Source organism: Pararge aegeria, chromosome 1, assembly GCF_905163445.1.
Source record: "Pararge aegeria chromosome 1, ilParAegt1.1, whole genome shotgun sequence".
NCBI lineage: Eukaryota > Metazoa > Arthropoda > Insecta > Lepidoptera > Nymphalidae > Pararge > Pararge aegeria.
Window position 1 is genome coordinate 21065392 of NC_053180.1, and position 7851 is coordinate 21073242.

Sequence of the window (7851 nt, forward strand, 5' to 3'; positions counted from 1 at the left end):
GATCTCCAAACAACCTTGTCAATAAGAAATGTATCTATTGTATAGCAACCTAGCGCAATAAATACATTTGCTTAAACTTATGCCTTGGTAGGGCATGAATTACCTTCTTATAATCTTTCGCGGTATGCAGTTATACATATGCAAAGACACTGACCCTAATGTTCCAGGTTGTGGGTCCAGGGTAATATAAGTAAAAAAAATATGATCAATTAAAATAAAAACAATTAAAGCAATTATCGTTACCAATTTATTATAATTAAAATATATTAGACTATAATAACACATATCTACCTTTAATAACATCATCTAAGCGTTAATTGTTAAGTTTGACTACTTAAAAAAAATATATATGTGTAATGTAAAAAAATGTTCCTGGGACTCCGCCATTTCATTTAATATTTGCTATCTCATTTTATATTCTATTTAAAATTCATTAATATCACTGCCACATTTTATAAATATTTTCATTTGTTAAATAGAATAATTGAGAGTAGAAAATTGAAGGTTAGATCAGCACATGGCAATATAACCTAGTCATTGAATGTCGCAATCATCCGAAATTTTAATAAATAAATAATTAAGTATATTTAGAGATTTAAAAAAAAAAAATTGAAAATTTAATTTTTTTTTTTAAACTGGTGAATTTTTATTCACTCTGCTATTTACACTTGATCCGTTTGAAAATATTGGAAATAAATAAACCTAATTGATTATGATATTTGCCACTAGCTGGCGTATAAGTCAAGAAGCGTGGAGTATATGACATGACTTACGACCAATCCAAATTATTATTTTTAAATATCGGAAACTACACAGACGTAAAGAAGTTTTACTTTAAAAAAAAAAATTGAGATTAAAAAAATGGCAACCAATTGAAGCCATTAATATTTTTTTTATTCAAAAAGAGTATAATATATTTACTTGCATAATTCACGTTATCCTGATGATATATAATTTAAAAAATAGCTGAGTGTATTGTTGTTGCATTGAACACGGTATAGTTAGAAGGTACTTGATACTTAGGCGCAGTTTCATCGGCACAGTCGTTGCTACGCGTTGGCTTATGCCAAGTAAGTACTTAGAATCTGTTCTAAGCATTACATTTACTTTAATAGACGGTACTTTAGCATTTACTAACGATGAAAGCCAACCCTAGAACAAGCCAGCTCATAGTAAAGAGTTTGTGGAATTAGCAAGTTCTAAGCACACATTTGACACATCAATAACAACTTTTTCTCATTCCTTACAATGGATTCTGATTTAAGGGAAAGTTGTACTTTGGCTTGAACTGTGACTATGCTTGTGCTTAGCAAAGCAATGCCCTTAGACCCGTTTATTGAAGTCGTTACGCGATTGTGTAGTTACTACGTTCCTGAATTCGGAAGTGCTTTTTCAACGAGCTGGCGGACTGCAGTTAATTCATGTGAGCTGGAAGGCTTTCCCGTGGACATCAATGAGCAATCTGCCAATTAGCGGACGCGAAACTGATACAGCTTATACGATAAGATCGTTAATTGGCGACAATTGACATAAATAGTAATCCCCTCCGGGAATCGGCGCGTGTTGGTCATGCAACGCGATTTAATGACTCTTCCGGGCTATTGTTGGAAGCGATATCAGACTGTATCTTCGACGGTCAGGGTCGCTTTTGATTTATCTGTGTTGCCGTATAAGACTTTTATTTAGCTGAAATTAAAAACGTCAAGCTAATTTAAAATCTACTTTCATGCAGAAAGAATTCATTTTGAAATTGCGCTCCCACTTTCCTAAAACGAATGCTTAAATCCGTGTTGTTGCAGTATAGATAGAGATTAGATATTTATTTATTCATAAGACACACCACCAATTTATTGTAAATACATTCATAAAAAAAAAATTATGTGTAGAATGACAATTTCTGTCTAGTGCCATTACAATAATCAATTATATAATTTTAAGTTTTTTTTATTATTATTGGAAATACTCCCATAGGTACCTATTAATGAATTCGCTGGCAATTATATCCTAACCGAGTTGAGAACTTCTGCCCCCTATGCGAAGATCTTCATCAGATATTCGCGAAATTTAAACGGGACCAATAAAACAATACCAAGAGGTATCGCAAAAATAAACAAATTTACCTAATATGTTAGAACTACTACTACGCTACTAGCTGTTGGCTGCGTTCCGCGTTTATTTCGGTTTTTTTACAAATCCCGTGGGAACCGTTTGTTTTCCTGCGATAAAAAGTAGCCTGTGTTTCTCTCTCTTCCCTTTAACTAATGCATTGCCAAAAATCGTGTTGATTAAGAACTAAGTTAGGGCACGAAGGATGGGCATAAACAAACAAACACACTGTGCATTTAAATAAAATACTACTGATGATTTTTGACTACATTTGAGGTCTCCTTAATAATGTTGCCGGTGCAGTGGCTCGCACAATACAACACAAGGATGACACATTGATGTTGAAGCAGGATTCAGTTTAATACCAAATGTCGATAGTGGTAACTAGGAGCTGAAAAGTCCTTACATCTAGCGCCCATCGGGAACGAAATCTGCTGCGATTTCTTGGAGCATGCAGGAAACAAACAGTATGACACAATAAAGATGTTGCGGAAAGATTATAAATCAATTAGCGGCCCAGCGCACGGCGGGGCGGAGGGCGCGGGGCGGAGGGCGCGCGGGGGAGGGCGCCTCGGGGACGTGCAGCTCTAATAAGCTGACAAATTAAATCAACCGAGATGCACGTGGCAAAGAGCACGCCTCCGCGCAGACAGTGCACTTGCACTCAGTTCAAAATTTATATATTGGTGCCAGTACTGTCGTACACAAATCTCTAAATTAAATAAAATTACAAGTCAGAAGTATGGCTATCCTTTTCAATGCTCACAGCATTGTGTAAAGGATAGCCCAACATTTAGATCAATTTAGTTTGGTTAGGGTTAACATACTAACCCTACACATAATTAAAAAATACTCACTTAATTTGAAATTAAAGCAAATTTTATTGCTTCGTTTGTACGATTTTCAGGTTTAATTTAATTTACTTAATTCATGTGACCTGAAATTAGGTGTAACTTTGATAACAATGTATTTTATAAAGGACTATAATACTTCCAGGAGATGGGAAGATGATTTAAAAAGACCGCAGGAACAAACTGGGTACAAACCGGAAAAAAATAGAACAAAATGAAAATCCTTGGTAGAGGCCTTTACCTGAGAGGGGTCCTTGCAAAATAAATATGGAAACTAATACTAAATAAATTCCTTAATATAATAAAAGAAAAATATGTTAAAACTAAATTGTATTGTAAACTTTGTAGATACAATTTTTTTTACTATATTTGTAAGTTTTTTTTCTTCACATGGAATAACAGACTTTTTAATTTTTAACTTTTTTTATTAATGATTCCAGAAAATGAACTAAATAATTAAATAAGATACCCCCATCATACTTTGGGCTCATCTTGCGAAGTTTCTTCTAAAGAAAATCATGAGCAGGTCAATTAAAAGCTTGATTTTTATAAGTTTTGCATGATTAAAGAGACATGGTTTTTAATGGTAGCTTTAATTTTAGGTGTTAATTGCATTATTCGGTAAAGCTGCTAAAGCTGTAAGCGAAGCTTCATACATTTTTACTATCGTACCTATCGACCCCAAGCGAAAACCCGAAGATATTAACTGTGTATAAAGGAACATGCCTGCGATTTTAGTTTAGTAAAAACTTAGGCACAAATGCCGCTGTGTGTCTGCGCGGCTGGTCTGCGGCGGGCGCGTGCCGCGTGCGAGCCGCGTGCGTGCACTAATTGCTCGCCAGTACACCGCCGGCCTGCGAAATGCGCAGCCTGGACATTTGCTTGCTGCTTTGCTTCCTATTTTTTTTTCAAGACCTGATTCCAAACTTCCTTAGTTTTTATTAGCTCTTTCTATTTGTCAATCCTCGCATTACAAAATATGACAAGCGATTTAACCGCTGCTATTCAATCACGTATTTTTAGTAGGTTGGTGAGCAAACTGACAGATAAATTCATAACACATGTATTATCATTAACGCGACTCACCTGATTACTCTTTAATAAGTCTCTTTCAATAAATATGAGGTAAAAATACACGTTTAGAACCCATTTATTGCTCGCATCATAACGCGAAGCTATAGAGGGTCAAGGCCAAGCAATTTTGGTGTCTTAAAATGCCTCTTTCATAATTTGCACTTATACGATGATATAATGACATATGATGATGAAAAGAAGGCTCCAGCCATTAGTGTTTAAAGTAATTTTATTTACCCAAATAAACAATTTTTTTTTTTTTTAATTATGACTATGAATACACTATAACTAATCCTTCGTATATTTTCTAAAGTATCACTTAAACTGCAACTTTAAAAAACATTATAAAAAAATTTAATAATCTTCATCCGAGTTTTTATTTATGAGAACCTTTTGTTTTCAATAATATGCATACGATGAACCCACTTTTACATTTATAATGTTAGTAGGGAGTAAGGAAGTAAGAATAAGGACTATTGAAATTATTATTTTGGATTCTAATAAAGTAGTAAAAAGTTTGGGAAATCCGAAAGTACAGATCTTACATCAATATCTTAAAAGATTAAATCTCATTTTTAATAGAATAAATTTTCTATGAGCTACTAGAAATTTAAAATGTGGGCAGCCCAAATACTGAACGCAAACTTGTGTAAAAAAAATAGTAAGTATTTCATTACAGTGGACACTGTAGTGCGCCTGCACGGTCGCACACTGCTAATCCCGTGGATCGGTCCGCGGGGCTGTGCAGTTAATTTGTCCTCCGGTGTACGCGCGGCGCGATAATATCGCTTGCGGCTCGTTTGACGCATTAATTGGCCATTGTTGCCGCTCGCTGCCGCCCGCTGCCGATTGTTGCCGATTGTTGCTCTTTTGGGACGCCACGTGACCATTATTAAGTTGACAGATTTTATTAGCTTTCCTCTACTCGCCGGAGACTGTCAATTTGCTCGTTCAGTGATTTAGGACGGTACAAATTGGTTGGAAATAAAGGTTTATTTTGTTTAATTTTCTAATAATAATGTCTAATTCAGATGAATGACACAAAAGCGTTTTAATTTGGGTGCTAGCTCATTTCTCTCACGCTATATGATCTTGCCGCGTCGGTCTCAGGGTAAGCGTGTTCTATTACGCTGCGTGAGGTGCCGGACTCCATTCATGTAACGGCCCAAAAATGCTTGGTTTTCAGTTACAGCTGTTAGGAAACATACAGTACCTGCTAGCCCGGAGTATAGAATTTAGGATTGTTTAATGGCAGGCTAAACCAACCGGCCGGGTACTTATAACTTATATGTAATAATGAACGTGGGTATTCGTTCTACAACTGCTGAACCATGAGGGGCCCGACAGTAAGGTCAATAGGCTGCGGATGAGTTACCTAAACAAGATTTGAATTTTTGCCATTTAGTGTAAATACAACCTCTTTGCTCGGCCAGTATTCGCTACGTCTGCAATAAGATCTTACAAACAATAGTTATGAAGCAACATCTGAGCTACTATATAAAATACTATTTGTACCCTGCTACGCTTAGCTGTGACACATTGTGATTGAATGGTTGAGGAAAATAGATAAAAACAATCCTTGATGCGTATTATAATATCATGCTAAAATTTCAGCCCGATCATTGCAGAAATTTTTGAGTTTTTGAAGCGTACACAAACCAACATAGCATTTTTATATTTATAGATATGTGTTTTAGCACTAAAAATGTCCCTCCTACTTCCAGAGGCAACCAGTATTACTTTGAAATTATAGATAGTTGCAATAATTGTTCCGCACTTAAAGTTTTAGTAGTAGTACCTATTAAAGCATTTTGTGGCCAAGCTTGTCCAGGGAAGTCCCTACTACCCCCATGCCTATTTAAGCTGCTAAGCTGCGTTCCAGTCCGAAGGGTGTTTTTTATAGGATGTGTTCCTTGCATGGCATTCAAAGTGTTCCTCTGTTTATGTAACAAATTATGGTTTTTCACTAACCATTAGGTTACCACAGCTTGGTCCATCATTTATTACCGACTATAAAAAACCTTGACGATGTTATCAACAATTATAATTATATAAATAATTTTAGCGCCCCCACAATCTCCTCTAGGGCTAAAAGTTATAAGCCTATCCATTAAGTCAATGTATCCTCTACATGGATGCAAAATTTCAATTCAATCGGATGTACAGTTTAATAGTTTTAACGGAACAACCGTAAAAAACTCTATAGATTTATATATTAGTATAGATACATGATACGATGATAGATGATACTAGGAAATAACATCATGTAGCCAATTATCTGAACTGCAACTAGATCTTACAAATAATAGTTATTTGTAATATCACAGCCAGTTTATCAAATACACAAAAGCTTAGGGTTAGTGTCCAATTATTCACATCAAGATATGTTATAATATCTTTTAATAAAACATGATAATAAGAACATTCATCATGTAGCCAATTATCTAACCTATAATATAATCTGGGATCTTATACACAACAATAAAGTAACTTCTCGACCAGTTCAATGAAAAGTAAAGACGTGATGTGTACCCCACACACTACACTACACATTATTAATAAATATGAAATACACAATTGGGTACACACTAAGATTTAAACATAAATAACATCATAGTAACATTTAGGAAACACTTATCTTTATTCTAGCAGCATGGAGACATATCTCACCCAATTATAACACAAGACTCGATCCCTTTTCAGATTTGCACCGTGTTTTATAACTTTGAAGGTAGGTGGGAAACTACTTCCCACCATCTTCCCATCGAATATATTTTATGATACAAGGTGGTAACCTAAGAGCCACAATAACAAGTCAATTGTTTAATATATTATAACTTTACCAGAGATATCCTTTTACGACAAATCATAATTAAATATGATTTGAATTATCAAATAGTTACTTGAACTTTTACCCTTAATCTTACTTAACCAGTACCTACATAATATTATGGCTCATTTAAATCAAATATTTCTTAAATGATTCTATAATAACTATCTCTATATTCATCATTATTCATTTAAATAATATCCAAGCAGTTGCTGTATTTTAAATGTTTATAAATAAAATTAATAAGAATAAATCCAGTAGTAATCTACTACAGGTATGTTCTACCAACTGCGAAGATAAAACAGTACAAGTGTTAACACACTTGTACAACTGAATAGAGATGCCATAGTCAAAAATACCACAGAGTAACATTGACAGAACTTTGTAGAATTATATAAACTATAGTATTCCAATATTTTATTACGAAAATAAGTATACTTTCTTATAGTCTCTGACTATATTCTAACAAGCGAATGCTCGGCGAGTTAAAACTGGGTCAAAGCCAAGAAGAGAGCATTCGAAGAGAAACTTTAGAGGAGGGATTCCCACGCAACCTCCGTCCTGCCCAAGGGTCGGAGATCGGCCGGTAGCCATAAAGCCTTTCCACCAAGTCAAAAAAAGGGGAGGACCCGGGGAGACCAATATCTTCTGCTCGTGCCCGCCGGTATCCGCATCGTATCAGAGCACTGCCAGATGAACCTTAGGCGAGCACAGACATTGCGCTGTACTTCGGTGCAGGTATGGAGTGGCGAGCCATTGGTTCCCACGCCGCGCGCCGACTGAACACTGCAAATTGGGAATTGTTGGTTAAACAATAATACAAAGGGTCAATTTACGATTGCAAGGGTGAGATCGCTTTAATAACGATTTAACTAATTATTTACTGTTTGCGGTACTGTTTCCGTTCCACGAACTTTACAGTGATTAATTAATTGTTATTTAGCGGAACAAAAATGGCTCATTCTGCAATGTTTTGGTTTCGTGGGTGTG